Source organism: Harpia harpyja, chromosome Z (assembly GCF_026419915.1).
Source record: "Harpia harpyja isolate bHarHar1 chromosome Z, bHarHar1 primary haplotype, whole genome shotgun sequence".
Classification (NCBI taxonomy): Eukaryota; Metazoa; Chordata; class Aves; order Accipitriformes; family Accipitridae; genus Harpia; species Harpia harpyja.
In genome coordinates this window covers 79,205,332-79,229,305 of record NC_068969.1, presented here as the reverse complement: position 1 = coordinate 79,229,305, position 23,974 = coordinate 79,205,332, and the positions used below count along the sequence as shown (strand labels likewise).

The 23,974-nt window shown below is 38.9% G+C and overlaps 1 protein-coding gene across 3 annotated transcripts in view; it reads right to left on the bottom strand.

The window, feature by feature from the left end:
* The window catches only part of SLC24A2 (solute carrier family 24 member 2), a 113,394-nt gene that overhangs the window by 66,417 nt on the left and 23,003 nt on the right, over nucleotides 1–23,974 (bottom strand). The gene's annotated exons all lie outside the window — the stretch shown is intronic.

The window sequence follows — 23,974 nt, the reverse complement described above, 5'->3', positions numbered from 1 at the left end:
GACAAATTTCTTCACTGTCGTCACTGCACTATGAATTTCCTACAATGATACCTGCTTGCTATTGAATTGAAACAGAGTGATTTGAAGCCTTTGCAGCAAATCTTTCATTATCAATTTTCATGTAATTCCCCCTACTGGGAGCTGGAACACTATTTTGTTTAATTATTTCAGGCATTTTATCTCACGTAATGTGAACTCGTATACAGACAGGAGAATTAGAATCACCTCTGCACTTTGTTTTCTGTCATTTAGGACCTCAGAGTTTATTGTGATGTGTGTGTGCCTGACTTCTTTAGAAAAAAATACATTAATTTTTTCTTAACTCATTTGCTCCCTTCTTTCATTAGTTGAAAAGAAATCTGGCTGTGTGATCTAAATTCTATGAGTTGCTTTTTGCTGATGACAAAAAATATTTCATCTGCCAGGTCATTTATCTCCTCTAAATGTGCATAATTTATCACTTATGCAAACTAATGCCTAGTGTTTAATACCTGCAAATTCTTCTGATTTCAGGAGGAAACTAAACCATGAAGATGAATCTCAGTTTCATTTATAAAATGATATTTTTACTGCTTGATCCTTGTGAAGATAACCTTCTAAATGTAGATTGACATAAGCCACTTACTAGGTGTCGTGGTTTAACCCCAGCCAGCAACTAAACACCACGCAGCCGCTCACTCACTCCCCCCCACCCAGTGGGATGGGGGAGAAAATCAGGAAAAGAAGCAAAACCCGTGGGTTGAGATAAGAACGGTTTAATAGAACAGAAAAAGAAGAAACTAATACTGATAATGATAACACTAATAAAATGACAACAGCAATAATGAAAGGATTGGAATGTACAAATGATGCGCAGTGCAATTGCTCACCACCCACCGACCGACACCCAGCCAGTCCCCGAGCGGCGAATCCCTGCCCCCCACTTCCCCGTTCCTATACTAGATGGGACGTCACATGGTATGGAATACACCATTGGCCAGTTTGGGTCAGGTGCCCTGGCTGTGTCCTGTGCCAACTTCTTGTGCCCCTCCAGCTTTCTCACTGGCTGGGCATGAGAAGCTGAAAAATCCTTGACATTAGTCTAAACACTACTGAGCAACAACTGAAAACATCAGTGTTATCAACATTCTTCACATACTGAACTCAAAACACAGCACTGTACCAGCTACTAGGAAGACAGTTAACTCTATCCCAGCTGAAACCAGGACACTAGGATTAAACAAGTTAAAGCAAGCAAGTTTCATTTCTGCATTAAAAGGCTGAGAGTGGTGGTGTGGTCACACGCAAGAGCAAGTCTAGCATACAGTGAAAAGCAAATGTTCTTCTTATACATTCAACCCCTTATTTTTGTATTTATCTTCCCCAAGATATCAGCAAAAATTTTCAGCAATGACTGCACCAAGAACAAAGGTTCCTTAAAAAAGTAACGGGTAGAAGGTAGCGGCTTCTCGATAGCTGCCGTTTCTTACATTTATCTTAGTGAAACTTCAGCCTTAAGTAATACCTGACTCATTCTTGCAAATGAACAAAAAATGAACTTTTCCTATGCCTTTTTAAAGTCCTTTAAAGATAATTACAATTTTAGGATGTTAAACAGAAATAATCCCATTCCACACACTTAATGAACAAGGTGTCAGGATCTCCTGCAGAAAAAGGTTTGATTCAGGACTCTTAGACTGGTTCCAGTCTGGTCTTCAGTCTGATATTCTCAGAAGAAGGACCATTTGATTGTGGATTTTTTTTTTTCCCCTCAACACTTTCTGAATCAGTCTTGCTTTCTTTTTTTTTTTTTTTCTTTTGATAAGGTTATACCACTAACATATTCACTGTCTTGCCTTACATTTTTCTTTAAAACTGCTAGTTTTTCTGTAAGGTCTGTCAATGACCTCTGGACTAAAAGTTACATATGATCTTTGCTGTGGTCAGAAATATCTGACAGAACTTTTAAATACCAGAGTGGAAAATGCCATGCAGTCCAAATCTCACTTCTTCGCAAGAGATCAACAGAACTATTCAAAAAACTACTGATAGCACTGAATTTGTCTGCTGCAGATGAAACAAGCTTAGTTTTGAGTAAGTGTCATGGAGAGATGCAATTATGACTCCTGTCCATTCACTCCAAGTGTATACATCTATGCTACTTGAGCCAGAAAATCTCGCAGCGATTGTTGGTCATTATCTCTTCCCTGAACTACACCACTGAAGACAAGAAACATCTCGAGGGAAAGCCTATAGAAATATCCAAATGACAGACAGTTGTCAGTGTTAAAGAAAAACAATGCAGCCTGTCAACTAGAGAGCCCTGGACACTGAGGAATCATCAGGTTGTGCATAGTTTTCATAAGTAACTCCATAGATGTTTTCAGGGCTATAGCTATAGTAGCTCCAACTAGAAATGTAGTCATATGGCAAAACTCCCATCAGCAACAATTTTGGATCACGGATGACAGGATAAAGACAGACTTAATGTCAGCTTAACAGTCAAGGAGACTTGGTCTAATATGAAAAGATCCAACATCACAAGGCAAAACAAAAAGCATGGCTAGAAAACATTTGATACCAAAAGGGATGGGCACCTGGCAGTTTGGGGGATAGAGGCAGTGTAACTTAATCCCTGGAAAGGCCATAGCAAACTAGGGGAGATTTATCTTTGAATAGATTCGTGCCTGCTTGTGAACGGCTGGTTTTCTGAATTCAAATGCAGCTGAACAGACTTTGTAGCCTGATACTCCTACAGGAGAACTAACTCCTGTGCTGTGCCTGCTCTAGGTGAGAACTCCTCTTTATTGTCAATGTCACCCAAGCCCACAGTTTTTAAATAAATATGGTTTCAATTAACATGTACTACATACAATACTTTTGCTTTTTGGTTAGCTACAGCATGAATGCAGATGGGGCAAAAATCCTTGGGAAGGGTCCGAGTGGAGTGGAACATGATAGTTTTATAGAGTAATTGGCTCCCCTTGAGAATTTCTTGCACTTTCCTGTCTTCTACAGTATTTTTGTAAGTGTAGGATGGCACTCATGCAGACCCTTAAAGATCAATGGTGCTAAATCAGGCAACTCACCAAGTCGCTCATGCAAGTAAGAGTTTTTGGGACTGAGCTCATAATTTCTAAGAGCAAATACATTAGGATTTTATAAGCTCAAAAAGGCTTGTGAGAGTAATAATCTGTAAAGCCTATTAAGCTATTAAGGTAACCAAATAAAGCATCTGCATTTTGATCTGTCTCCAATCTAAGTGCTCAGCACGAAGCTTTCTTAGTGATATAAAGAAGGCTGAAGAAATCATTCTCCATAAGACAATTTTCTGTTTCAGCTTCTGTTAGAAAAGAATATAAATCCCAGAAACTTCTTCCACTTTTACAACATCTTGTATCAGTGTTATGCTTTCAATATTTGAAAATGTCTTCTCTGTTAAAAGGATTTTTCATTCCTTAAGACAAAGGATAAAATACACTGGTTCCTCTAGCCTCTTTATATTGTTATATGTTTGGACTGTTTCACCTGCTGGAAGATCCATCAGCCACGCTACTCCCATGGCCATCTCTGCTCCACTTCCTACTTGTTACTACTGCTCCACTCTATTGGCTGGATGTTCTCCACAAGCATTTGTTTCTTTTTCATTCTTTACACTTTCATTCAGAATCTGCTTAAAGACAAATTTCTGTGCTGATCATAACAGGCAAGTTCATGACCTAACAAAACTAAATTAAATGGAACTTTTTAGCTAATGTTCTTTGGAGGTTGCCATTTTGCATCATAACTATTTTGGTTTTAACTCAGTGAAGTGGTAAGGTCCTTAGAATTTATATTCTTTGGGTGCATCAAGTAGGGCCAAACACACAACTATAGCTAGCTTACAATATATTTCTTAAAATTTTTTATTGGGTGTCATGTGCTAACATCACAAGCAATAATCATAGCTTTTCTGCCATAAGCAAATATGTGCACATTTGCTACCCTCAGCAGCAGTCTATTTAATTTATGTTGTAAAACAAGCTTTCATCCTTCAGAATGAAAATGGTTTACAGTCTTGGTTTTATAATTGTGAAATTGTATTCTCAGACATGAGATTTCATACACGTATCTTGAAATAATCATAATCAAATGACAGGAAAAATGGTAATGCATTCATCACACTCTGCAACAGCATTCACCAATTCAGCCAATATTAGTTGCATAAATATGTTTGGTATTTCTCATCTCCAAAACTTTACTATTTCAGAGTCACAGAAATGCCATTCTTCTGTCTTTCTAGTAAATGTGGTTAATTGAAGCCATTCAATAAGATAATGTACTGTTTCTCTCTTAATTACAAAGGCCCCATTTGGGCAAACTATTTCTTTACATTTTCTTTAATTTTAATTTTCCTTCCTTTTCCAGGCCTGGAAAGTTTTACTTCCAAGACTATGTGCAATTATAATCCAAAAATAAAGACTAGAATGGCTTTACAGATAAGCCAACCAAACAATACTGATTATGATAAGAAATAAAAAGATGAGTCTGTTTCCATGGTAAAATGTAACTACTATATTAGACACGGGCACTGCAGCAATAAACAGAACCTGCAGTGAAGACATCTTCTGCCTGAGTCCAACAACAGGCCAGAATCGGTCATCTTAAGTAATGCTGATTTTATTGTTTTTCCCCTTTACTTTTTTCATGCCAGGTGATATTTAATTACCACACACCTAGTCAAATGAAGATATGTGTGAGAAAGTCTTGGATGACAAAAACTGGTGGTTCAGAAAGTTTATTTGGAGGATGAATTGAGAGGACACAGAAATATTCCCTTCATGATGTTTACCACTTTTACTCTCACCAAATAGTGCTCACTATCTGAATGACTGAACACTATTCAGAAGCAGTGGGCATGGTGAGCTTGGATTTCTAAAGAATATATTATAAGCACTTGTTAAGGGCACAATTAGACGATTTTTACATTTTTCTCCACTATATTCAGATACAGGTACTCCAGGTTTAGTCTCAATGACACAAAATTAATAAAAATATTTTTACATTGTAAGCTAAAATAAAGTACCCTTATCCCAACACCAAGCCTTTGCTTTGTTCAGTCAGATGGCTTGCAGGACGAAAGATTAAAACCTTGAAATTTCATTAATTTCATTTATTCTAAACCTTATGTAAATAACTGTAATGATTAGGTAGTTATTTTTCAAAAAGTGGACTGAAACCCACTAGGCCTGGTCCTGAAGTGTTAAAAACAAACTTCTACTGATTTTAATTCCTGTAGTTCTCTCTGTCCATCAAAGAAAATTACTTTATTTACCACTGAAATATCTCTGGCTGAAAGGCAGCTACAGTTCACTGTAAAACAACACAATAATTTGAGACAGGAAGAGGCCAAGAAACTGCTTGGGAAAACTGGGTGATAGGGGCTCTTTGGTCTATATTAAACATTTATTGAACAGCATAATATTTTTCTTTATTTTTATTTACATTGCCACATACTGTTGTGGTACGTTGCCACATGGCTGCTGTGTTCCACCTGCATTTCGCACATCTGTCACATCAAGTGGCTTGTGAAGTACTTTACACCTATTTTATACTATTCCTTATTCAGAATCTTTTTCTGGATAACATGTAACAGCCGCTGCTCCTTCGCATGTTTTAGTACTAAAAGACTTTTTATATAAATTCCAGAAAGGCTAAGCCAAATCTCAACGGAAGCCCAACACTTCCACCCTGTGATTAGAGAGGTTTCTTTCCCTGCTGTGTACTGCTTCTCGTAGCAACCCTGGTACAGGTAGACATGACCAAAGGCAGGAGTCCCATCATTCCTGGGGACTTCTCGTTGTCGTCTCCTGTCCTATATCTTCATATGATGAATGCTTATATAAATCAGCAGATTAGACTAACATATCAGAAATCTTGCTTAGGCACTGGTACTGCAGTTGACTACAAACCACTGAAGTGAGAACAATGGCAGTCCCCAGTGGACTACCCTGGGATTTGGGGCAAACACTGATCTGCTGTTTCTTCCACACAGATAATAAGCACCGAAAGGGAATAGCAGGGTTAGTGGGGAAGACTGCAAGCTGTCCCTACAGTCCCTTAAAGGATCCGCAGAAACACTGATGAAATTTGACTTCCATCTGTATCTGGAATTTGCTGTGTCCGACAAGTTAGGTAAGTAAGTTCTAAGTAATTTTGCATAAATATCTTTGCTTCGAATGTAATAAAATTAGTGGCGGACATAAGTCACATTTAAATATAAGATCATTGGGCTATCCAAATCACTCTTACCAGAGAAGCTTTACAGTCAGCTCACATCAGCTGTGCTATCCTCTATGCAAATGGCAAGGATAAGCAGGATCTGGCATTTGATCAGACAAATTTGTGACATCTCAATCTTCCCTGTGAGCTGTTGGGACACAGCTGGGACATAACTTTCCCTGGCAGGAGAGAGGGTACAAGACCTTGCTTGCATTTCTTCTATAACAAGCACTTTATTCATCCTCGGACACTTCTTGCTTGCACTAATGCAGCTCTCTGGGTACTCCAGCATTTTTTCTCTTAAAAGCCTCAGAACTCTTTCACATACTTTTTTAAGAGGAAAAGCTATTCCCACACAAAGTGTGAGAATATCCATTTCTTACAGCCTTATGGATCTAGGTTTCTGCTCTGCTGGAAGACGGGGAGCCTAATCCTAGCTCCATAATAAGAAAGGTCTCTTCCCCTCAACACATCCACATTTTTATTTAAACAATGTTAATTTCAAAGTTCACTTAGATGTCAGAAAATTGGGCACCAGGAGAACTCAATTCACTTCTGTAAAGCAGCTTCAGATTTCCCATGTGATAGTTACAGAATTTGGCTCACTACACTATATCTTATTAATATTTTCTTTAAAGAGGAGGTACTTCCCTGCACAATCTATGTATTTTGGTCAGAGCTGCTTCCGAGTGAAGGCTGAGTCCTGGATTTATCACTGAGGGGAGTGCCCAGACAAAGCCCTAAGGAGGCTGCAAGGGGTACAGCAAGTAACACTTCATACCAGTGCTTTATAGGATAAAATAGCTCTAACGGATGTGACACAGTCTTTGAAAGTTTTAGCATTTGCTCCGTTTTTGACAGGTGTCTCAGTTATGCATTGTAAGGAAGAGCTAGAAAGAAATGGGAGTCCTAACAAAGAAGGTGTCAACTTCTTGAGCTAGATTTAAGTCCAGTTTTCCTGTTCCCAGACAGAAAACAGAATTGCATTCTTTATACTGCTGCTGAATTCTTGGTTTAAATGCTGGTACAGACCCACATGACACCAACTAGTGCTGCTGAATCCCATACATCCTATCACTTCTCAACCTCAATGACCAAAAGCAGGGACAGAACTTCTCCTACAAGGCTGAGGGCAGAAAATGATCCTACAAGCTACTGAAAGCTCCCATGTTTCAGTTTGGAAGTAGCTAAGCAGTCACCTATGTAGAATTTGTATATGAGGTTATTTATTTTTTTAGAATACAAAAGGAAAAATATTATTGATCCAATGATGAGCATTACTATGTGAGCAATGTTTATATTCCTGTAAGGCAGGACTCTTATTTGCCAATAAATGGCAGGTTTAAAAATGTTTTCAAGCCACTGGTTCTAGTCCTGCCAGGATAATGGTGACCTCAAGTAGAAGGATCTCCACTTTATTGAGAGCTTTATTGCTTATTAAGACAGGTAAGACTTGGAGGACCTTGCAGTCCTAGCAGAGGTGGAGGAGGAAAGAGTACAGAGATGCTTACAAGCGTTTGTTGTGATATATCTAGCGAAAGACGGTAAAACATTAGGATTGAGGTAATACTGGTAATGTGAGTTGAAGCTAAGAACAAATCCACTTTCTGCCTGCAACTGGCATATTCCTTTCCCCCTGTGCAGGCTGTGCAGGCTGTGCAGCCAAGCAGAATGCTTGCATTTCTCCAGATGCTGAAAACTGCAGGGTCTATTCTGAAATGGAAAATCTGATTAAGTGTATCTTTGATCCCACTAAAATGTGTGCTTAAGAACCTTTGTGAAGCAGGTCCTCAGTGAATACTGTGGCTTTTTGATTAGCTACAGAAAATATGAAAAAAGCGAGAGCAACCTGCCAAGACATAAATTCATCTTTTCCGTGATGATCTCCCTTCTAGTGAGGGCTGCACCATCGCTGTACATTTAGGACAAACTACAAAGTTTTAAGTTCCTACAAATAAGCACTACTTACACCAAACACTCAAAAGATTAGGAAGTATTCTTGGTTCCCCCTTGATGTACTGTATTGCTGTTTGTTTCCCCATCTGCAAAATTAAGATAATAATACGGACTTTTTGTGAAGTGCTTTGCCAGTCACACATGGAAAATTCAATGAATGAGCTAAATATTTGGTTCAAATCATCCAGTACCTTCACTATTCCCTTGTCAACTGATATTTCTATTTCCATCTGCTTCTAGGTAAATCCCACGCATCTTGGGCAAAGTTTTTTCATTGGTGATGAAAACAAACATTTGAGGAGCTACTCTTTCTGGCTGATGTTCAGAATGCTTTTTATTGTTGAATTGCATATATAAATTCCCAAAAGAGATTCAAAATACATCTTAGTCTAACCCTAATTCCTACATAACAGAATTTTGATTTTATGAAATTTACAAAACAAAATATCCTTTCAACACTGTACTGAAAGTCTGCCTAGGACTAAGCATGTACTAACATGTTAACCTGTTATAAGCAGGAACCAAATCAATGTAAGCAGAATCATCAGCAGAGTGCTGAAATAAATGTGTACAACCTTCCTTTCATATTCTCTAGGGTTCTGTAGCTATGGCCAATAAACTTTCCAGTTAATTCTCTAAGAGGCAGGATTCTGAGAAGAGCAAAAGGGAAGCCTGCTGATGAGCTGCATCAGGTCCACCTGAAAACTGTTTTCTGGTGTACTTTGTTCCACTGATCTAGATGGGTGCTTGTGTCAGCAAGGCTCTGTCAGTCACCCAGGCCAGGCACTTTATGCTGTTTATGAGAGCCCTTAGCTCCTACACTTTTGTATTCAGTCCTTGGCCAGAACACTGTTATTTGGATAATGGCAAAACCTATCAAGAAATGAGCAAGGCCTTCCAGTCAAAATGAAGGTCTGAACTTGTTTTCTCTGGAAACAACAGTAAAATATCTACTGGTTGCAACAGGGACACACCCCTACAGTTGATACTGCTCTGTACCCTTTTGAGAATCCTGCAGAAGAGCAGGAGCCTGTCCTTTGGGTGTGCACGTGCTGGTGCTGCTTCTGAAGTCTTGGAATGAAACAAGAATAAATTCCAAATTAAATGTTGCTGACAAACTACAAGGGGTTCTGACATTCCACAGCCTAAGATGGCCAACATAGCATTTTTGAAGTTCATAAATCTCAGATTTAGTAGAAGTCACATATCAATTTCCTTTAGAAGTCTTGGTCTTTGTTGCTTATGCAGTTAATGATCATCAGGGAAATGAAGCGACAGTAAATATCCTGGTTCAACTTAGCTACCACAGTTTTCACGGTGGCAATCATTGAAACTGTGTGATGTCATCAGAGTTCTAAAAATGCACTGCTTTAAGGTACCTCTAGTCATTACAAAAATAGCATTATCAACACATGAACAATTCTTGTACAGACCTAACTTTTCACAGAGGTTGCAGGCATTATGAGATATGAGGGAGGGATGTTGACATTGCATTAACCTTGGCATGGATAGCTTAAATTTTCTTAGTTGTTGTACACATTAGGCCAGGCTATTAAAATAGCAGGTTCTATCAATCCCAGTACAAGATCTGTTCTGCTTTAGTTAAATCTTTCTCCTAGATCTGATGTTGCTGTACCAGTATTTTTTATGTTTACTGTTCAATGACTAAAATGCATGTGCATTATCACAGCTGTTTCTTACTGTACAGAAAATGGCTATACTTACAGGTGCAAGCATAGTGCATCTTCCAATTGTTTGAGTGGTTCTTGGCTTTATTTACCAATTTCAAGTCAAGGAGGCTCGAAGTATGGTGCAAGGGAAAACAAAGCCTTAATGTACACATTCCATGAATTTTCTTTTTTCTATCAAACCTACAGAGAAAGATTTGTTCCAAAGAGTCATCTTCTTGTCATTTTTACACAGCCTTCCCATCCACTGTTTTTCTCCTTGATTCCAGTCCCACTTGGTCGAATTTTAATTGATGCAATGTCTTCCATTGCAACAATTGCAGGGGAATGGAGGGTTGTTTATTTTTATTTTTGTTTGTGTACATATTCTCTGCATTCTCCAGAAATAGTGTAAGGGAGGCTGGTTTTCAGCTTTTTTCACCTGTCTTTTATCATCTTGTGATTTGCTGGACTTCACAAAGAATGTTGAGGCTTAAATACTGCATTTGGCAGTATCAGTCATTTGACTGAAGAGTTCTTTGTACTAACGAGGCACTGGAAGTCAGTCCACGTCCTTCTCTGCATGTGTCATAATATGGCTCTTACTGCGCAGATAAGGCAGCCAGGTTGACAACACTGACTGAAGTCTGTTCTTGTTTGATGAAAACAGTGCAGATGTTCCCCATCTGATATGAAAAGGTCAAAGAAAGTGACTAAATGTTGCCTTAAAAGAGACATACTTAGGCATTAGTATTTTTCTCTTGTTTTGTGACTCAATGAAAAAGGGAGCAAATGAGTTAACAGGTCAGTTCAGCTTTTTTTTAACCATTTGTAAAGCTTTCAAAGCATTTTGTAGGACCTAATTTACAACCTCATAGAAAGTACATGTTGGTTAAGAAATACACATCAGCAACAACAGCCTATGAGAAGACAGTGGAAAAAAATCTATGATTCTGTGCATGCCATCTGCCCTTAGACAATTACTGGGGCAGAAAGCTGCAAATGAAGGTATATTGTCCCTGTCTCCCTCCCTAAGCATTTTCACTCCCTTCAGTACTGATGAAGCCAAACATGATGGCTAATCAAATCTGTAAACTCAGTGTTCTTGTTTTATTAAAGCATTGTTCAAATTTAACAGAATGATAATGGAATTCTTTAGCATGATTTCTAATGAGTTTTTGGTCCATGGATGAACTTCATTGCTTTCACCAGCTTGCTGTTAAAACAATGTCCTGGTTTCAGCTGGGATAGAGTTAACTGTCTTCCTAGTAGCTGGTACAGTGCTATGTTTTGAGTTCAGTATGTGAAGAATGTTGATAACACTGATGTTTTCAGTTGTTGCTCAGTAGTGTTTAGACTAATGTCAAGGATTTTTCAGCTTCTCATGCCCAGCCAGTGAGAAAGCTGGAGGGGCACAAGAAGTTGGCACAGGACACAGCCAGGGCACCTGACCCAAACTGGCCAACGGTGTATTCCATACCATGTGACGTCCCATCCAGTTTAGGAACGGGGAAGTGGGGGGGGCAGGGATTCACCGCTCGGGGACTGGCTGGGTGTCGGTCGGCGGGTGGTGAGCAATTGCACTGCGCATCATTTGTACATTCCAATCCTTTCATTATTGCTGTTGTCATTTTATTAGTGTTATCATTATCATTATTAGTTTCTTCTTTTCTGTTCTATTAAACCGTTCTTATCTCAACCCACGGGTTTTGCTTCTTTTCCCGATTTTCTCCCCCATCCCACTGAGTGGGGGGGAGTGAGTGAGCGGCTGCGTGGTGTTTAGTTGCTGGCTGGGGTTAAACCACGACAAACAAGAATATCCATCTGCTTTCAGAAGTCACCTACCATAACTGAACAGTGAAAATCACCGAAATTACATTGCTAAGTAATAGCTTGCATATTTTGAATAGGTCTGTACAATTATGTCCATATACAGAAAGGTGTTTTATAAAGAGACAATGATACTCTATCTTACCATGGTAGGTATTCCGTTACCTCCATTACATGGAACTGGTCAAAACCTAGAGGATCACAGTTCAGTAAGTAATAACATAACTGTTCCATAGTTTCTTCTATCAGCAAGGAGCTTATCAGTAAGAAATGATGGAAAAAGAGAAAGGTCGTATTCTATCACAGGATGATGATGAGCCATGTACACGTTTTCACTGTGGAAAAGCTAAATGCTAGGATGTGTCAGGAAAAGTATTTCCAGTAGACACTGGCAACACTTCAAAAAGGCACTGACAAAGGCTCAACTGCAACATGGTGAACAGCTCTAGTCATATGCCAAGAGGAAATATGGGTTCTGACTAGGGCAGGTGCTGGGAAGGACACACAGGTGAACAGGAGACAAGAGGAGACCTCAGAGCTTGATTTCTCTATATAGGAAAAATGGCAAAATGGTAACACAAGGGCATTTAAAAAATTTATCAGTGAAACAAGGACAAAACAAAAGGATATAAACTGGCCACGGAAACAATGACTCTAGAAATGAGAAGGATTTCCATATATGGGAATGGTGAAATTCTAAGCACCAGTACTTCTATCTGCCTTTTCTTGGGGCTTTGACAAGTGCATACAAAGGAAAGCATAACATAATTGCCTCTGATTGCAAGCAACAGGACACAGAAGTCCATCCCAGTGCTATGTTGTCAGGTTTTGCAACAAGTACTTCCAGATTATGTGCAAGGAACCAAATTCTCCTTCATTGTAAAATGGAAACTGCTGATATTCATAGTAGCAAATTCAACACACACACATACATGCCCCACCCCCCAAAATACTCCACTTTAGAATGAAGCAGAATTTGTTTTTTATTTATTTAGGCATTTTATTTTAATAAGCAAAACCTCTTATTTTTTCTGAATTGACTGCTAGCCAACACAATTCATTGGTGATTCATCACTTCAACAGTTGCTGATAGACTTCTGCAGAGGCATGGTAGGATGGAATCTCATCATCTCTGTTCCCCACTTAAAACATGGGAGTGGGGAAGAGGAGATTGACAAACTGGGGTAAACGGTTTCCCAGGAAGGAACTCTAGGCAGAAAGGATACTTTGGGAAGCTTTATAGTCATCTGCAAAAATCAATAACTACAGAAAGTGAGCAATTTTTTGCACCTCAGTGATAAGTGTCACTTTGAGAAATCTGCTTATTTTCAGGATGGAAGAGCAAGAAGGTTCATATAATTGCTGTCTCTGGGTAAACTAAATGAAAATTTTGAAACAAACACCTCTGCCCTGAAGCAGGTTTTGACTATAGTCAGAACTACTACAAGTGAACTAGAACTGCACATGAAGTGACAATCTGAGTTAATAAGTTTATATGCTATTTCATGGCTATATAAAATTCTTTTTCATTCTGCTAGTACCTAGATGGGATATTTTGTGCTTAAGCCACGGAACATAGCAACTAACTTCAAGGACTCAGCAGGGGACTATATTTACATCACTGCCTTTTAAAACCTCCCATTGTAGCAATTGTAAAAAGCCATCTTTACTGTGCTATAATAGCACTTAAAATTGAGGACAGTATATATGTTGCTAGATGCAACAGCATTAATTCCCTTGGAAGTCATGTGGTTGACTAAGTCTAGTATGTAAATGTAATAGTATATTTAATTTATCAGAACCTATGTCCATTAAAATACTTAGCCATATTAATAAAATATTACAAAATCACATGAAAAATTAAAAGAGAAATCTGATTTACTTAAAAAAATTCTACTTTGACAACATAGTAGTGAATTATTGTGTTCACATAATAAACCCACTTAGTACACTTTGTGAAATAATCCCACATGGCAGAACTAAAAATTATATGACAGGAAGTCTGAATAAATATTACTCTAATGCTTCCATTTAAAGCCAGACTATTTAAATTGGATTTTATAAAGGAATTTAGTTCCTGTAATGCTTAATAAGAAAGCAGCTATTAATTTGGATGCAAAATGACCATAGTGATATGATATGAAATAATGACCATAGTGATATGATATGAAATAATGACCTTCGAATGCAAATAAAAAATAAAACGTTTTAGTAAAACAACAGGAGAGGACACTGCCTTGAATACCCATATTTGAACATGAGAATATTTAGGTAACCCTTCTAGGAGTTGGAAGTCCGACGTAGCAACCCCTTACTCCTTCCCTGGTGTAACACACATGCACATGCGCAGACGCATGTGTGCACACTGCTGTCCATGGTTTTGAAAAGAGATCGCAAAGCCAGAAAAACCAACCCATAAAACCCCATTTAGTTCTAATGAGTTAATTTTACCTAATTCTATGAAACATCCTTCAAACCCAGTAATGCTAAAGTATGCAAGGACATCCTTATGCTTAACTAAACATAAGGCGCTTAGATTTAAGTCAGAGTGACACTGAGAAAGTGTACCTTAAAACAGTACTAAAAGATAAGTATGTCATCATTTCTGTAACTCTCCCTTCATTAAAAAAAATCCACTACCATCCCCCAACCTGGATTTCCTATTTCAAAGCAAGCATTCAATGCACCATCCTGAGTCATACCACTGGGGTCTGGCAAGCATCAAGCTGTGGAAACCAGATGACATTTTAAACTTCAAACATAGCTCAGGTTCCTTAAGTAGTCTGGGTGGCTAAAGACACCTTAAACCTATTGTACCTTGGCATTTTGCCTTGCATAGCAGATTATCTTAAACTCCTCCACAGCCATTTATGCAGTCTAATCCAAGGGTGCTCATGATTTAAGATGCAGACAGGCCAGGAAACTGACTTAGAAACCTTCACATCTCCCAAACCCCTCATTCAATTTCCACTCAAACTTCTGCTAAGGCAGAGGTTTAAACCTTTAGAAGTGACATCTATGAAAGTTCAAGCAGATGTAGCTTTGGGAAGGACTGCACATGTGATATTAAATTGCAGAAGAGAATACATCTTCCTCCACTGGTCAAATGTTCTTGTCTCCTGTTTTCCCTGGTCCTCTTCTTCAGAGGCTGTTCTCTTAGGTCTTATCTCTCAAAAAAAAAAATTAAGGGTGAAGTTCTATCAGGAAAAACTTTAACTAGGACTAAAATTTTCCTTTTTTTTTCTCTTCCTCCTCCCCTGCTCCAGAAGGGAGCAAAAGTTCAACCCCCCTAGCTCAGAGATTAGATGTTGCAAGGCTTCACTGTGTAGCATTGTCCACCCCTTTTCTTCCAGTTTGGGGTTTTTTTTTTTTTGAAGAAGGAGTTTGCTTGCTAGTGAAAGAGCTTTTTTGATGATGGAATATATTCATTTGTTCATAGCATTCCAATGGAGTTATTTCAATGCATAATTCATTTCTTTTTAATCTTTGACTGAAAATTACTTTAAACAAGCAAAGCAGCTAAATCTCTGCTTAAAATTTACATATATAGTCTTGGGAAAAAAGCATAGCCAATTTACTTCTTTCACTACTTCTGCCTCTAGATTCTTTTGCCAGCAATAGCATTGCAATGTGATAATGTGACATGGTGCTATGATGACTTAAGTAAATTTTTGGCTAAGCCAGAGACATGGACTTCAAGAAAACTGTGACGTCCACTTTCTTCTTTCAAAATGCCAAAAGCCCATGTATCAAAGCTATTATAGAGATGGAAAAAAAGCTAGAATAGCTTGTAGCAGTGAATAATCCTGTCTCTAGAGCAAGGGGAAGGAAGGAATTAAATCCCCAAGGCAGAAATCATGGCCCATGAATGTTTCTTTATGAAAATAATCGTTTAGAGTGTCTATTATTCTTTTTCAAGGACTGGAGAAGGAGATCCTGATTTTTTATTTCATGACTTTTACAATGGGCTTCAGGTACAACTACATTAGTCATTGTGCAATGGCTTTCTGATCATGCCTGCTCTGCTCCTTTCCTTTAGGACCTTCCATGGGATCAGGCAAGGAGACATTTTGCTGACTCAATCCCATCTGTAGTGACTTCCTAATACTGTTATTCCACAGAAACTACTAGAATGTTGCATCACTGGAACAAATTGTTCATTAGTGTTATTTCACAAAAGGGATATAAAATGCACTGATGAAAATTGTAGCATATTGATGAATCTCAATGTAAGAAAGCATGAATTGAGTTAAAATATGATTATTTCCAAGCACTACCTGAAACTGCACAGACCCAGCATAGTCACATAGGAAATAATTTCCACTCCTGTGGTCGTAACATGAATGGCATCAATATTTTGCTGCAAAGCCTAAGGCTTCAAGTAATCCTCAGCATGAATGCCTCGGTGCTGAAAAGATATGCAAAGTGAGCAGAAAGGGGAGAGATCCTTTCATGTGGATACTCAAAAATTATTTCAGGTGTTGGCAAAAATGGCATTTCACATTTCTAGAAGAAAAAGTGAACCAGTGCATCAGCAGAGCTGTTAACAGGGAGCTCTGTAGTGAATGACAACAGCTCACTACATCCACCAGGTGCCCTGTGGTGCCACAGAGAGCACTGGTACAAGGGACTACATGCTGCTAGGAAATCCTGTCCCTGTGGGATGGTATCACTTCATTTGCCAAGTGGACCTCTGCAGCTGCAGAGAATTATTTGTTTGATAGTACTAATATGTAAGTTAAAAGCATGCACTCAGAGGAATATAGCACTTCAAAATGTACTTTGCTCACTTCACAATTGCAGCAGAATGTTAATTATTTATGGTAACATCTCAGAATGCACTAACTGCATGCAGTAGACATTGTAAAAAATAATGGCTTAGGAATTCTGGCTACAGCAACCTGCTGTTAAGTCTTTCCTGAGAAGAGGGGAGACATTGCCAATTTTTTGTGTGGATTAGAAATATGTGGATTATTGTGGGTCTGCTGTATTGTCATTTTTAATTTATCAATTTTAATTATTTTTAAATTAATCCCCTTGGTAAGCAGGTCCCAAAGAGCACTTAATTTAAAAAAATAATGAATTCATCTTCAAAAATTAAATGGCTTACACAATTTGAGCTGCTGACTCATTTAGAATCGGTTTTCCATAACGATATTAAAATATTTAATTAAGAATGTTTTTTATAAAAGAAGCCAAACCCTAATCAGCTCTATTGTTGCAGCCTATTGTCTAATATAATAGATTGTAATCTTATTAATAGAAGAATATTTTATGGCAAGCGTTTCAGTAGCAGGACCAAATTCATTACTTGCATAAATCTACTACAGACAATAAATATAAATTGGGAAATCACATGAAGCATTCTGTGTCTTATTATGGCAAAATGATTTTACCTTGAATACATCATTTTACTGAACACCTACAATATTCTGTAGATAAAAAGTGAGTATGCACACAGTAACATTAGATAACTGAAAACTTTTCACTTGCAATTTTGAGCTCATGAATTACAAGTGACAACTTAAAGGAAATAAAATAAACATCATAAAATTAGATAAATTATAACAATAAATGCAATAGAGGCATAGCTTTTTTCCCATCTTACAAAGAATTCTGCTTATACTTTGGACATACAGAAATTACTCATAAATACGTATACTGATAATGCTTTTTGGAATTTGAAAAATCCTCAGTTAAAAACATAGCCCACAAGTGAGCCAAGAACTTCTGGAGTTAAACATGTCATACTGTTCTTTTCTTGGAACAAGTATTAATTTAAACTATCCTGCACAGATCTAATTTGCCAGCAGCTGGGTAGCAGAAAATGCCATTGTGAGCTATCTGAGGCCTGATTTAACCATCCTATTTGAAATTAATGAGGAATCAAAAAAATTCTGTTAGTTTGGCTCTTCCTCTGCAGGCTCATCAGTCACTAAAAGTAATGTCACCCTCAGTAACCTCTGTTTCTACATCTTCCTTTACCATCATGTCAATAGTTCTTGCTTAGCAGGATGCTGTTTGCATAGCAAAGGAGCTGTATTCCAATATACACTGAGGAAAAACATAGCAGAGACTACATAGACTTGGGGACAGCTCCAAGAAAAGTTTTCAGGCCAGTGAACACATTTTAGGTACATGAACCTGGAACCGAATTCCTAAGAGAGGCCCATAGGCTTCCCATTCAGTGCATCAAACAAGTGCCTCAAAACGGGGTCCTGTTCATCCCAGGACCCTGAGCAGGGAACCTCCCAAGACAGACAGTAGGACATGGTGAGGCTAGGGACAAAGACAGAGGGAGGTTTTGATACCTCACCCCAGGTGGCAGGAAGGTGCACCTTTTTGCTTTGTGCCCCAGCTCATGGCTGGCTCCTGAATGTCAGCACTTGCTCTGAGATAGCTGGGCAGGCATTGCTCCTGCCTGCTGGAAGGCCACTTCTATTGCTGCTGCCCACATTTCAGTGCAGAAGTGCCCACACTGTGGTGCAGCAAGCCTCTTTAGTGCTTACAGGCACCACACAACCACCACTGCCACTGCTGTTGAGGTCCCCAGGAAAAATATATGTTTAGCCCCTTGACCTTGTGTTCACGTCACTGGTTCTTCCCCTCCTCTGCCTCTCCCTTGCCCAGAAACAGAGCAACCCAGGTCCATGAAAATGAAGAACTCAAAATTCATTGAAATACTCTTCACAGAAATGTGTAAGACATCTGTCATGCTGGAGCCCTCTCTAGCAAGCAGGGGAGTCCTGGCTGCAAGCCCAGAGTCACATTGCCCCATGCTTCATCCCTGGATCAGCGAATCAACGGCAGACCTTCCCCCAAAGAAGCAGATTTATGCCCCCCATCGTTTGAGCCTACAGCCTGATGGTTAAAATACTCACCTGGGAGCCAAGAGAGACAGAACTGATCTCACACAGGCCAAATTGAAGTTAGATCTCCAACTTGCTTGTTGCAGACACTGAATTTCAAGGGTGTTACAGAGCCATTTGGGCTGGAAGGGGCCTAGGGAGGTTTCTAGGTCAAGCCCATGATCGAAGCAAGCGCAACACTGAATTCAGCCCAGGTGCTTAGGCTGCGTCCAGTCAGATCTCGAAAACCTCTGAGGTACTTCACTTTGTGAGAAGCCCAGTCCTCTTGTGTCTGTGTTGGCTGACCCATAAAAGTCTTCCATAAGGAGATGCCTCAGGCACTATGTCAGAGGATGGCTCAGTTTTTCTGCACTGTGTTTAGGCTGAGGTACAAGCTAGCTGCTCAGCTATCGAACACTACTGACAGAGAAGAGCTACATACGTGTGCAGATTCACAGCTCAGGAACACTGGTGTTAGGTCCTTCCAAGATTAGCAAACATTTTCAAAATCATCAAAGTTCTACACTTATGCACCTAATCCCCATTTGATCGGATGCAGCCACTTGTATCTAAATAACTCTCCTAACAACAGACACTATAATTCAGAAATTCACTCGTGGCTAACATCACTTACCTAAGAATTACTAAAATTTTCAGAAAAATCAACTCATGAATATAAAGGAATCATAGTGCTGTTGTTGGCTTAACTGATGTCCAAAATCAGCACAGCACATAAATGAGATGACAGATACTGTAATGAAGCAATGCAATAATTAAAATCTTAATTGTTTCTATTGAGAGACTCAGTAGTTACTCAACAGCTGGTTGAATTTGTCAAAGAATCACCCTTGCCAATTAACAGTGCTGCCAAATATATACTTTCATTTAAAAACCAAGTAACCACTCCTCATGGTGGCAAAAATTCCATTCTGAGCTAAACCTACACAATGCTGTCCTTTTTCAGATACCAGGAACTCTGTCTGCGAGCTGTGTAATTAAGCCCCACTCAACAAAATGGGGTATTAGCACAGTTTACGTAACAGTGCTGCCGAATGCTAAGTCTGTGTTAGGTGAACAGTGGTGCCTAAAGTAGGAAAAAAGTAAAATGATACTACATCAAGTATTTCTGCTTCCTGCTGGATGGCTGGAAGAAATGGTGTTTCTACAGAAAGACAGAGGCATGTCTGTTAAAGGACAGCTTTGCTTTGAATCACCAGGCCTCACTGACTTGCTCGGAATTGAACGTTATGTGAAATGTGATTTTCTCTCCCTTCACAGTGCTGAACTGTTTTATTAACCAGCAGGTACCTGATAGATATGTGGATACCTCCTGCTTAATAAAACACTTCAGCTCTGAATTTCTAGCTGTCATGTAGATACTCAAAGTAATTACTAGGCTTTTTAAGCTTTTAATATGACAAAGGAAGCATTATCCTTGGTGGCTAGCTTCCTCAAAATTAATTGCCCATTATTCACCATTGTTTCACAAATTTTTGCATAGAGTAAGATGATGCAAGGTCTGAGGACTGATTAAAACATCTGGGACTGGGCTGTGTACACAGACTTTGAGCAACAGCACTGTGGAAGAACTACACACGACTCAGTAAAACCTGTTGATCAAAAAAGTACCTCAGAAAAAGGTTTACTCCATTTCTTCCTTGCTCCAAAGGATGTATACAATATAATTTGTTTGGTTTGTTCCCACAGCAATTTGCAGACTGTTCACATGAGCTCAGAGGTTCCAGCTCCCTTGTCTAACTTCGCTTCTCTAAACACATAGCCTTAGTGACCTGCTTTTCAGAACAACTTCTGCAAACATTAACCATTCATGCTCCCACACATTAATTGGCATGCCAGGAAATCTTATTTTGTTAATATGTAAAGGAAGTCCTGCTTCATTTATCACCTTGTTTACTAGAGAATGTGACTCTGAGGAAGTGCACGGACTCGAGGCCCTGGCTGTTTATCTACTCTTGATTTCAGGATTCAAACACCTTCCTCATGAAAAACTGTTTTCTTGTACCAAGACAGGAGGATTCTCTATGGACCTTTAAAATAAAGTTGTCTTCACTGTTATATTTCTCTTCATTCTATGCCTGAGCTATGATACACAAGTCTTAATAGCCTCCTATAAGAACCTAAAAAGATTAAAGTCTAGGAGGGATTGTAATAGGGTCACAAATGGAAGGTTTTATAGTATTGCTTTGAATGTCTCTGTTTTCTTATCACCTTTCTGTATACAGGATGAAAGATCACTCTCTGCCTGTGAGGACAGAAAGATTATCTTCTACCCAGAGAACCATCAAATATAGCCAGCCGGATTTATAAGAACCTTCTCCCCAGGTATTTTGAGTGCTTCCATGAAAGAAGAAATAAACACATGACCCAGCAATATTTAGGTCTTGCCCAAGAATGAATTTTCCCAAAACATTTCCAGTCAGGTATCACATAGTCTTAGCTCACCATTACCATCATCTGTTGCCTTTATCTTATAGTGAGACACAGAGACAAAATGCCAAATCATCCTCAGATGCACACTACTTTTGGGCATGCTTCTACAGCAAGAAGCCTGTTTACAGCAAGTAACTGAATGACTTTACACTGCCTATCAGCATGAAGCAACCTGCCTTTGGCTGCACAAGCTGCCAGAGTAGAAGGGACTGGACTTACAAACAGCAAGTATGCCTAGTCGCAAAGTGTTCCTGCTTCACAGTCCATATTATGACAGTGTGTGGTAGAACAGATATGTTTCTGCCGCTCTTGTTGAGTAACAACCCCGCACAGCCCTACTTAGTCCCAGAGTGCCTAGTTAATTGCGATTCAGTGAGGACTCCTACACAGATAAATCTCCTTGCAAGAAAAGTTTAAATCTTATCACATTTGAGCTAGAGAACTGCTTTAAAATTGCCCCTTTACTACTGAATGCCAAGAACACTGCAATGCCACAGCAGCTCCTGCAGATAACTGAAACCACTACACTGCACTGAGTATTGGTGCGGCTGAAATTAGCAAACCACAGCTTTCACTGCCCTCTGCACCGTGTCCTAGCAGTGAGTGTGCTGTGATTCCTATGGAATTTTAAGCGTTGGTGTATCTTAAGAGGATTTATTATAAATACTTCTATGTTTAGCACATGGACATAAAGCTATGAGTAGAAAAACCTGAAATAAGTAAACTGTTGTGTGTGTCTATTTCAGTCAAGCCCACAGCAGCCACTGCCTGTTCCTGCCTATTCCTACGCAACTCATTAAAAACTGCAATTAACCCTTTTGCTTGACAGCTGCCATGCATCCTGTTTAACTCTTCAGTAAAGTAGTTCTATTTTTATAAAGATTCAGGACATTTTTCTATCATCGGTGCATGGCAGATAGAAAATGGCAATGCTACAATGCCTGCCAGCTGATTTTTCTACTCCCTCTCCCTCCTCTTGATCATTTACAGTGCATTTGGCAGTCACTCATTACAATTCAATTGTTTTAATCCTTTCTACTCCTCCTGATGTGGTGACGTGCTTTCTGCTGGGGAACGAAGGGGGTGGTAATTGAAATCCTTGTGACTCTGTGATTTGGATACTGAAGGTATTCACCAGCTTCTTGCAATAACTGAAATTCAGTCTCATTTAAGCCTTCATTGCAGTGCCTTCCTAATAACTGCCACACATTAGGCAGAAAACCATGTCCTACCTATCCATCATGGTTGGTAGCTGAAGGCTCCCAGACAGAGGTCAATCCCGTATTAGTAACCTTGGTCAGTCTTCTAAGGACTGTTTGTGCTGCCATATGTGGAGTGTCTTGCTGGGGTAGTGAACAAAGAGACCTCAGAAAGGTGGGTTGCAGCACCCCACTGCACCTCACCTCATGTTCACATACCTGCCCAGCTCTTTGTCTCTTTTAGAAACATCTTCACGTTTAGGGACTGTCAGACATGGTCCAGTAACTGGAAGGAAAGCAGCTGATGCTAGGGCTGTTTAATTAATTGACTATTTTGGTTTAGCCACAAAATCTAACAGAAAAAAAAAATTAAATAGTAATGTTTTCTTAGCAAATTTGCTTTGAAATTAGCCGTAAAATTGACTGAAACCTCATTCTTTACAGTGAGTAAAGAATTTTTAAAAAAAATTGTTCAGGTGACTGAGATCGGGTGCATCTGTCTAAATACAGCAGTTTACCTCTGATCAAGTTCTACACTTTCCCCCTGCACATAACAGGGGAAAAAGGCATTTCCTGGGTGCAATGCAGGAATTTTTGACTTAGATATCCACTGTAGATGCATCTATAAAGACAGATCACAATATCCATACTGCATGTGTCTTATGCCAGACAAATCTCACCTTGTTATAAGTGCAAGCAAGCACATATGACCTTCTGTGCATTTTTATTGCCTTCCAAATTGAAAATTTACAATTTACATTTACAATTGAAAATGTTGCTGTAACTGTAGGCAAATATAAGGGTGTGGTTTTTTCATTCTAAGAGGAAAAATGTCAAACATCTGTGAGGCACACAGGATAAATGTGTTGAGGAAGAAACAGTTCGTAAAACAAAGGTGAAAATAAACTTATTTTCATTTAATGAGAAAAAAAAATCAGTTGCTCTGTTACTAGTAATTTCAGAAAAAATCAGGGAGATGACTAAATTTTAATGCTGTTGAGAGTTGCTGGGAAGTCCAAGTTCTTGATAAGATGTCACTGCTATGGTAAAGAGATCCATTCAGTTAGTCCTAGTTAATACTTCAGAGATTGCTCACATAGAAGGTGTTTGGCTTCCACTGCGGCAAGTTAGTGTTGCCAGCTCATAATGGCAATCTAAAGCAATTAAACCACTCATTTTGATCTTCTTTATGTTGTGCCTGAAAAAAAGTTCAGCAGAGATTGGTATATTTCTCTAGATGACTTTAGAGTGGGGAAAAAAATTGCTTAAAGTAATTCCTAAAATGTAGTCACATCACTGTTTCACCTGTTTTCTGCTATAGCTGGCCAGGTACTAAGGTACATTTCTACAAGCAAAGTATTAACTGTTTGCACTGGGTAGAAATATTTTTCACATGGTTTGGAGTTTATTATCATTAAAACTGTATTTCCTTATGTCTCATTGGAATAATTCATTTACTTACACACAAATCTTATGTGCTTTGCTTTTATCTTGCACAGAAGAGGCTTCATAGGAATCAAGCAACAACAAAAACAATATGCCAAAACTACATGTGTCTACTGCAAAAAGCAAGTTAGCAGAAAACAGGTGACTGAGTATAGGTGCCTGTTTCTGCTGGCAGATCACAAAGCTCCTACTGTGATGGACAATGCACCTGCCCTGCTAATGGCTACCAAAACTTCTCAAAAACTTTCCCCTTGTGTCAATAGTATTTAAAAACTGAGTCTACAATTAAGAAAGCAAAATTTCAGAAATGTTGACACTAGGCTGCCTGGTTTTAGAT